This window comes from Lygodium microphyllum, chromosome 29 (assembly GCF_053477565.2).
Source record: "Lygodium microphyllum isolate KBCC chromosome 29, Lygodium_microphyllum_v1.1.10, whole genome shotgun sequence".
NCBI classification, from domain to species: Eukaryota; Viridiplantae; Streptophyta; class Polypodiopsida; order Schizaeales; family Lygodiaceae; genus Lygodium; species Lygodium microphyllum.
This window is the reverse complement of record NC_141163.1, coordinates 90527114-90535177: the sequence shown is the minus strand read 5'-3', so window position 1 is coordinate 90535177 and position 8064 is coordinate 90527114. Positions and strand designations below refer to the sequence as shown.

Genomic DNA, 8064 nt, shown 5'->3' with positions numbered 1-8064 from the left:
ACACTACTTGCAGAAGAGGATAATGCAAAAATTTCACCCGCTATGGTTGATCATGTTTGCCATGTCTATGATATTGTGGCTTTCATAGAAGAACTCTATGTTGGAGATTGGTTGCAGATTGGCAAATATCTTAGTACACTAAGCAAAAGAGATGAATGGATAGATGAAGAGTTCAAGAAGATCAGAAAAAAAGCTTATGGCTATTTTCTCAAGGACGGATTTCTTTGGAAGCACCCGAAGAAAAGAGGTGGATTACCCTTGCGGGTTGTCTGCGATAAAGAGACACAGTTACAGGTGATGAGGGAGTTTCATGAGAATCCTTGGGCTGGTCATAGAAGAGTGTGGGCTACTTACGAGAAAATCAAGGAGAAATATTGGTGGAAAGGCATGTACAGATATGTTTCCCACTTTGTAGAGACTGTTAGATGTATTCTGTAGTGCGTCATCGAGATGAGCTTCATCTGACCTATCCGCTATGCATTCATTATAAGTGGGTAGTTGACTTGATTACTATGCCTATGGGTCTATGGCAGATGAGATATCTTGTTTTGGCTAGAGAGGATCTTACCAATTATGTTGAGGGCAGACCTTTGAGAATGAAGACCACTAGTGCAGTATGTAAGTTCTTATTGGAAGAAATTTTCTGCAGGTATGGCTGTGTGGGTAAGATCACAGCAAATCGCGGTGAATTGGATGCAGATGAAGCTAGGGAGTTTCTCTCTCAACTAGGAATCAAGTTGGCTCTAACCATAGCATACAATCTAGAGGGAAATGGGAAGAGTGAAAGAGGACATCCGCCGATAGTGAAAGCATTAGCCAAAGCATGCAGAGGATGGATTGGAGAATGGCCGAGAATTCTACCATTTTCTTTGTGGGCTGATCGTACAACTCACAGTGTTACCACTGGATATATGCCCGTAGAGTTGATGTATGGTCAGAAACCGGTTATACTGACTGAGACTTGTGCTTTGACTTGGTTAGTTTTACCTTGGCATGAGGATTTGACAAGGGAGGAGCTCTTAGCTCTTCGAATCCGGCAGTTGGAGAGAAGACCAGAGGATATTCAGCTAGCTATTGACAGGTTGAAGGTTGCTAGACTAAGAAATAAGGTCAGGTTTAATAGCAGGCAGCATCGCTTGCAGCCTAAAGCAATAGAAGAGGGAGACTGGGTATTAGTCTTTGATAGTAGCCTTGAAAATCAGCATACTGCACTTTGGAAGATGGTAAAAAGATGGTTTGGGCCGTACGTAGCTAGACATGTCTTTGATAATGCAACATATGAGCTGACAGAATTGGATTGGACAGTGCTTAGAGTGCCTATTGTAGGAAAAAGAATCAAGATTTTCAAGAAAAGAGATGATGAGGATTATGCATTGGAAGAATTTGCAAGAGAGGAGCAATGAGAATAAATTCCAATAGAAGAGATAGATGATATGACAGATAATCTTGTTGATATACCAGAAATATACAATGAAGAGATTGATCTGTTTGTGGATCTTGACGATAATGATCATGGATAGTTGGCCCATCCGGAGGATGTGCAGGATCAGAGGGGGTGGATATCGTACTGCTGCGCATTCGAGGTGTGGAATCCACCAAAGTTGTGTGTGTGACATTTGTTACTTTGTACATACTTAGTTGTTGTGTTGGCATTTTTGTTTTGCATGGGCAGTATAGTGGAGAGGGGTTTGGAGCAAGAGGAACTTATCATATGCGTGCATTTGCGCCCAATCCTTGTGTATCAAAGGACTTGTTTCCCCTCATCATACGGCCAACCGCTGTAACAACTGTCAAATCTATGGTTACTACGACAGAAGAGGCCATTGTGGAAGCTGCAAAGTTAGTTGAGGCTCCTATTGCAATTGTAGCAGGTGCTTCTAGAGGCATTGGGAACGCAATTGCTCTTGCTTTGGGAAGTGTGGGCTACAAGGTTCTTGTCAATTATGCGCGGTCATCAAAAGAGGCTGAGGATGTCGCTAGTCGAATTGAAGAGATGGGTGGCTCAGCCCTCATTTGTGGTGGAGATGTTTCAAAGGAGGAGAATGTTGATACCATCATGAAAACTACAGTTGAGAAATGGAGCACTATTGATGTTCTGGTAGCTGCAAAGATAATGATGAAGAAGAAAAAGGGAAGAATCATAAATATATCATCAGTTGTTGGTTTGACTAGCAATGTAGGTCAAGCGAACTACAGTGCTGAAAAAGCCGGTGTCATTGGGCTCACAAAAACGACACCTTGTGAATATGCATAAAAAAAATATTACTGCAACATTAGCGTGGGGAGAAGCGGCTTTTCTTCTCAGAGAGAAGAGCTTTATTGGGCTGGGGAGAAGAAAAAGCAACGGGAAAGAGGAGTAAAACAAGCTTTTGGAGGGAAGGGGAGCGATCAAGCAGGAGATGTTTTTTGGAGCTCGAATGGGGAGGAAGGGCAGGATAATACTCTAGATGGAAGGGTTATGAGGTGTGAAGAGGTTTCTCGAGAAGTTGCTGCTTTGGGTGGGGAGAGCCTTTAGAGCTCTGAGATAAATATTAGAAATGATTGCAACCGCACAATCAGTAATGCAGAAAGTGTTGAAATCAACGTGGAAGGGATCTTATCAGGCCATATGGTGACCACTGACATTGGAGAGCAAAGTTTAGTGTTGACATTGGCATGCAATCAGAAGCAGAAGTTTCTGCTCGACTTACTGAAGTAGGACAGGGTAATGTGGAAGGAGGGCACAGTAATGCCACTGAAGCGGAACAGGGTAATACAGCTGAGGAAGAGCTGTCGATTGGGGAGTGAGAGTGGCTACTTTTGGGGGTTCGACAGAATGGGTGGAAATTATGGTGGAAAGGAGCGATGAAGCGGATTATTATCAATGGCCATCACATTTGCCTATCAATTTGGGTCTAGACAAGCTGCCATGGATAGTAACAAGTAAACAAACTGGTTGTTGCCTTTGGAGGAAAGCCTAATTCATCCCAGGGTGGGCGTTCTCTTTGAGACCTATCAAGTCATCGATTCGTGATAGCAAACAAGGTGGCTGATTCGGAATGTGAATCAGAGAAGGTGCGCTGATCATTTTGGGATAAGTGAAGCATCTGCAGAGTAATCCACTTGAGTTGGTGCCTGAGTATGATCGAACAGCCCGCCATGAAGAACTGAACGAATTGCGGCCGCTGAGCATTGACAAAGTGTGGTGATATTAACTATCTCGTGCCGAAGGAGGCTATTTCATAAAAATCAAGAGTCGAAAGCCACCTATGTGGACATCAGAACTGACTACTGCAACCTTAGGTAAACAGGCAATCACAAAGATTACTGCTGTGATTTGAAGAACTTGGACACCATCGAAAATATGAAGACTTGCATGCCGATAAAACACACAATTTGTATCTTTGATTTTATCAAAGGGTGTTGCAAAGCATGTTGAGGGATTGAAGAGACGGATCATGACTATTGGTCATGCTTTTTGCCCTTTTTGTTTAAACTGCAATGCTAGATCAGGCCAATTCAGCCAGTGAGTTTTCAACCGTCCCCTTGAATTCAGTCTCAACTGCACCTATCGCAAGAGGTTTTCTTCATACAAGGACTTCCAACACTTAGGCTTTGTATGTTCTTTCTACTTGGAGGCAGCAATCTCAGGTGCTTGATTATGCAAATTCTACTTATCATAGTAAGCATACAGATTTGTCTTGCTCAGGAGTGTACAGCGAGATGTCTTTGCAGAGATTTTTGAGTTCAGTAGTCACAATGCAGTTTGAACTTGCTTGATTCTCTTTGAGACCATGATTTCACTTTGTCAATGAGTATGAAGCTGAAGCTGATGATACCATTATCCGAAATTGAGGTGACCTTCTTTCAAATTGAATCGTGATCTCGCTTGATTGAACTTTTATCCTAAAATTAGTCAAGGTCCTCTGTGATCACGACTTTGCTTTCAAAAACCCTTCGACAGCGTGTGGAGATATTGCTTTGTTTGGGAGATCCAAGGCCTCAAAGGTAGGTAGGTGCAGGGTTGGCTATGGCTGCCAAACAGGGTAGTGAGAAAAAAGAGTAGAAGATGAAGTCTTGAGCTGGACTGAGCTCAAGCTGAGTTAGACGAAAGTGAAATGGAGCTGAAGGAGTTGTGCCATGACCATATGTGCTCTGATACCATGTCGAATGAGCCGGATCTAGGACATGGTAGTTAGTTATGGTGGATGAAAGAAGAAGAGTAAACTCATGATGGAGAAGACAAAGACACTCTTTATTACACAAGTGAATTAGGTTCCAAGATTGAGATTTGGACTCATAAACACAATCTTGTGTATGTGGACAATGACACTGGCACTTTACTGATAAGAAAAGAGTACTATCATTGCATTAAGAAAAGGAAGCAAGTACAATGCTTTATAGGAAAGTAGGAAACTGCAGTAGGCACCACTGTGCATATGGGATAGGTAAGCCTACATGTCCTTGGATCTGAAGCTCCATACAAAGAGGTGTTACAACATTCATATACTAAAAGTAAAAAGGCACTTGATCCAAAGGCAAGAATGTATATTTATGGGCTCTTGGAATCGAAATGTTACATGTCTTACAATCTTCTTGGAAAAAGCTAATCATTATTCATAACATAGTATTTTATGAGGTAAATGGTTGGTGCAAATTTTTTTTTTTTTGTGTGATTATATGATGTAGTAGTAAAAAATCCATGGCTTGGATAGCCGAATGTGAGCACTTCACTTGACAGTCCAAGTTAAGTTACACACTCCAAGAATAATAGTCCTTAGTTAGGTAGATTGTGCAACAGTGCCTTATACTTTGGTATGAAGAGAAATGCCCAACCCCCTCCCTCTCTCTCTCTCTCCCTCTCCCTCTCTCTCTCCCTCTCTCCCTCTGCCTCTCCCTCGCCCTCTCTCTCTCTCTCTCTCTCTCTCTCTCTCTCTCTCTCTCTCTCTTTGTGAGTCTCACTCAATGGGGTATCAAAACCATCATAGTATCATATAAAGAAAAAGAGAAGAGAGAAAAGGATTGTGTGAATAATTTTATTGCTACAACATACTTGACTTATAAGGAGAAAGTGAAGAGAAGAAATCATTGTCTCAATAATTTTATTTATATAATATACTTGTTTTAGTTTATGTTTGTTCAATTATGTTTCATGTGATTTTAATAGATTATTCTGCAAAAGGTCATTACTTGTTCAAAGAGTTGAATTGAGGCTATCTTTTTTATAGTGAAGTTTTGATCATTATAGCTTGTCATTTAAAAAAAAAAGGATTTTAGAGTAGAATTTGTCTAAAAAGGGGAAATTTTGAATTGTATATTGAGCTTACGCGCTACATCTAATCTTATGGAGCTACGTATGCCCTTCAATATGAATCTTGGGTTTCTCTAAATGGAGTTAGTAACACAAAGTTATGTTGGATTTTATGCTTACCATGTCTCTATGGCTTCTATGCTTTTGCAAAAATTTTAGATTTATATAAAGAAAATCCACTTGCATCGATGAATTACCTTGCTTTTTGGGTTCCCTATTGGTGATTTTTTGGGAATTTTTACATCAATTGTGAATGGAACATCATCTGGCCTTGTCAACATGCATTCTATTCTTGATCATGCATGCCATTCAATGCATTATGCACATACATCCTAGTTTCATTCACAAAATCTAGAGCAATTGTATGAGCTATCCAAAAATTTTATAAGCTGCTCTTTCCTCTTGCAAACATCACAAAACATAGGACCTTCATTGATGGAGTTCTATTGTCTTCTCTCTCTCACAAAACATAGGACCTTCATTGATGGAGTTCTATTGTCTTCTCTGCTCTCTCTCTCTCTCTCTCTCTCTCTCTCTCTCTCCCTCTCCCTCTCCCTCTCCCTCTCCCTCTCCCTCTCTCTCTCTCTCTCTCTCTCTCTCTCTCTCTCTCTCTCTCTTTGTGAGTCTCACTCAATGGGGTATCAAAACCATCATAGTATCATATAAAGAAAAAGAGAAGAGAGAAAAGGATTGTGTGAATAATTTTATTGCTACAACATACTTGACTTATAAGGAGAAAGTGAAGAGAAGAAATCATTGTCTCAATAATTTTAGTTATATAATATACTTGTTTTAGTTTATATTTGTTCAATTATGTTTCATGTGATTTTAATAGATTATTTTACAAAAGGTCATTACTTGTTTAAAGAGTTGAATTGAGGCTATCTTTGTTATAGTGAAGTTTTGATCACTATAGCTTGCCATTTTTAAAAAAAGGATTTTAGAGTAGAATTTTTCTAAGAAGGGGAAAATTTGAATTGTATATTGAGCTTGCGTGCTACATCTAATCTTATGGAGCTACTTATGCCCTTCAATATGAATCTTGTGTTGCTCTAAATGGAGTTAATAACACAAAGTTATGTTGGATTTTATGCTTACCATGTCTCTATGGCTTCTATGATTTTGCAAAATTTTTTAGATTTCTTTAAAGAAAATCCACTTGCATCGATGAATTACCTTGCTTTTTGGGTTTGCTATTGGTGATTTTTTGGGAATTTTTACATCAATTGTGAATAGAACATCATTTGGCCTTGTCAAGATGCATTCTATTCTTGCTCATGCATGCCATTCAATGCATTATGCAGATACATCCTAGTTTCATTCACAAAATTTAGAGCAATTGTATGAGCTATCCAAAAATTTTATAAGCTGCTCTTTCCTCTTGCAAACATCACAAAACATAGGACCTTCATTGATGAAGTTCTAGTTTCCAGCAATAAGATGCTCTTTCCTCTTGCAAGCTCAAACTAGAACTCCATCAATGAAGGTCCTAGGTTTGAGCAATGGAATAACAATGTGACTGATGATACTCTTTACAGAATGAGCACATACAAAGATCTAACTACATGCAATTTTGTCTCCACAAAAGGATCAATGGTAAGGGTCGATGGAAGTAGAATATGACTCTTTAATGCCAAGATTCTCATTGAACCTCATTTTAAACATATTATTATCAACTGTAAATGGGTGTATAAAATAAAGAAAAAGCTAAATGTTACGTTTGATAAGTTAAAGTGCGGTTAGTTTTGTCAAGGGCTATTTGAATATTGTAGGAGTGGAGTATCATGACACATTTCACTAGTTGTTTTTCTTATTAGATGTAAGAAGCTGGGAATACTTAGAATACTAATAATATGCCATGTCACATTGACACTGGTATATAAGGAGAGAAGTTGTAATTTTTCACATCTTTTGACATATCAATACATTTACAATCTTTCTCTCCCTTCTTGTTCCAAGCTTCCATGGCTTCTTCATCTTTCCTGTCTTTCTCTCTCCAATTCTAGTCTTTCTCTCTCCTCGTCACTCTATTTCTCTCTCTTTCTGCAGTCTTTCTCTCTCCTCTTCTTCTCTCCCTAGTTCTCTCTCTGACAAGTGGTATCAGAGCTTCAGTCTTTGATCCATTATTTTCTTCCATTTTCACTCTCATTTTCCTATTTCAAAACCAATTTCAGACAAAAATGGTACAAGACAGTGACTAGTGGAGTGTTGCAGGACAACTACAGTTAGCAATGACTACATCTGGAGTTATTCAAGGTCAGATATGGCGGGTAAAGGCTTAAATGGTTGGACGTCATCAAATTTCATGCAAAAATGGAGGTAACTAGGGTAAAGAATGGTTAACCGGGCTTAGTTACAGACTAAACTACAGTTACTTTTCAAAAGAGAGCTTCTCTTCTCTCTCCTTCAAGCTTTTGGCTGAAGCTTCCATGGTGGATGTCAAGAATCTTCACAAATCTCTCTCTCTGTGTTGAATATCTCACTCCCAAACCATGGGGTAAAGAATCTTTGTTGCCTAAGCTACAAGAGGAGCACCATTGTTGATGCCTACTGCTGAAGACCAGCCCAGAACTACCCGAAAAATGCGTCGCAAATTGCGCTGATTCTCCTGCCCTCTTCTCACTGCTCTGCTGCTCCAAATGCTCAGCTCACTGATCAAAGACTCTTAAGGCTTCATCAAACAATGGAGTACATCAACTTTCAACCCCAGGGGAACTCTCATCAGCCATTTCTCTGTTCAAAACCCTAATACACAGCAGGGCAGCCATAGCCAC

At 39.7% G+C, this 8064-nt stretch overlaps 1 pseudogene; it reads left to right on the top strand.

Moving 5' to 3' along the window:
- The first annotated feature begins 1711 nt into the window (after nucleotides 1-1711).
- Nucleotides 1712-2254, top strand: LOC148010898 (3-oxoacyl-[acyl-carrier-protein] reductase, chloroplastic pseudogene; annotated as a pseudogene).
- Nucleotides 2255-8064: the final 5810 nt, after the last annotated feature.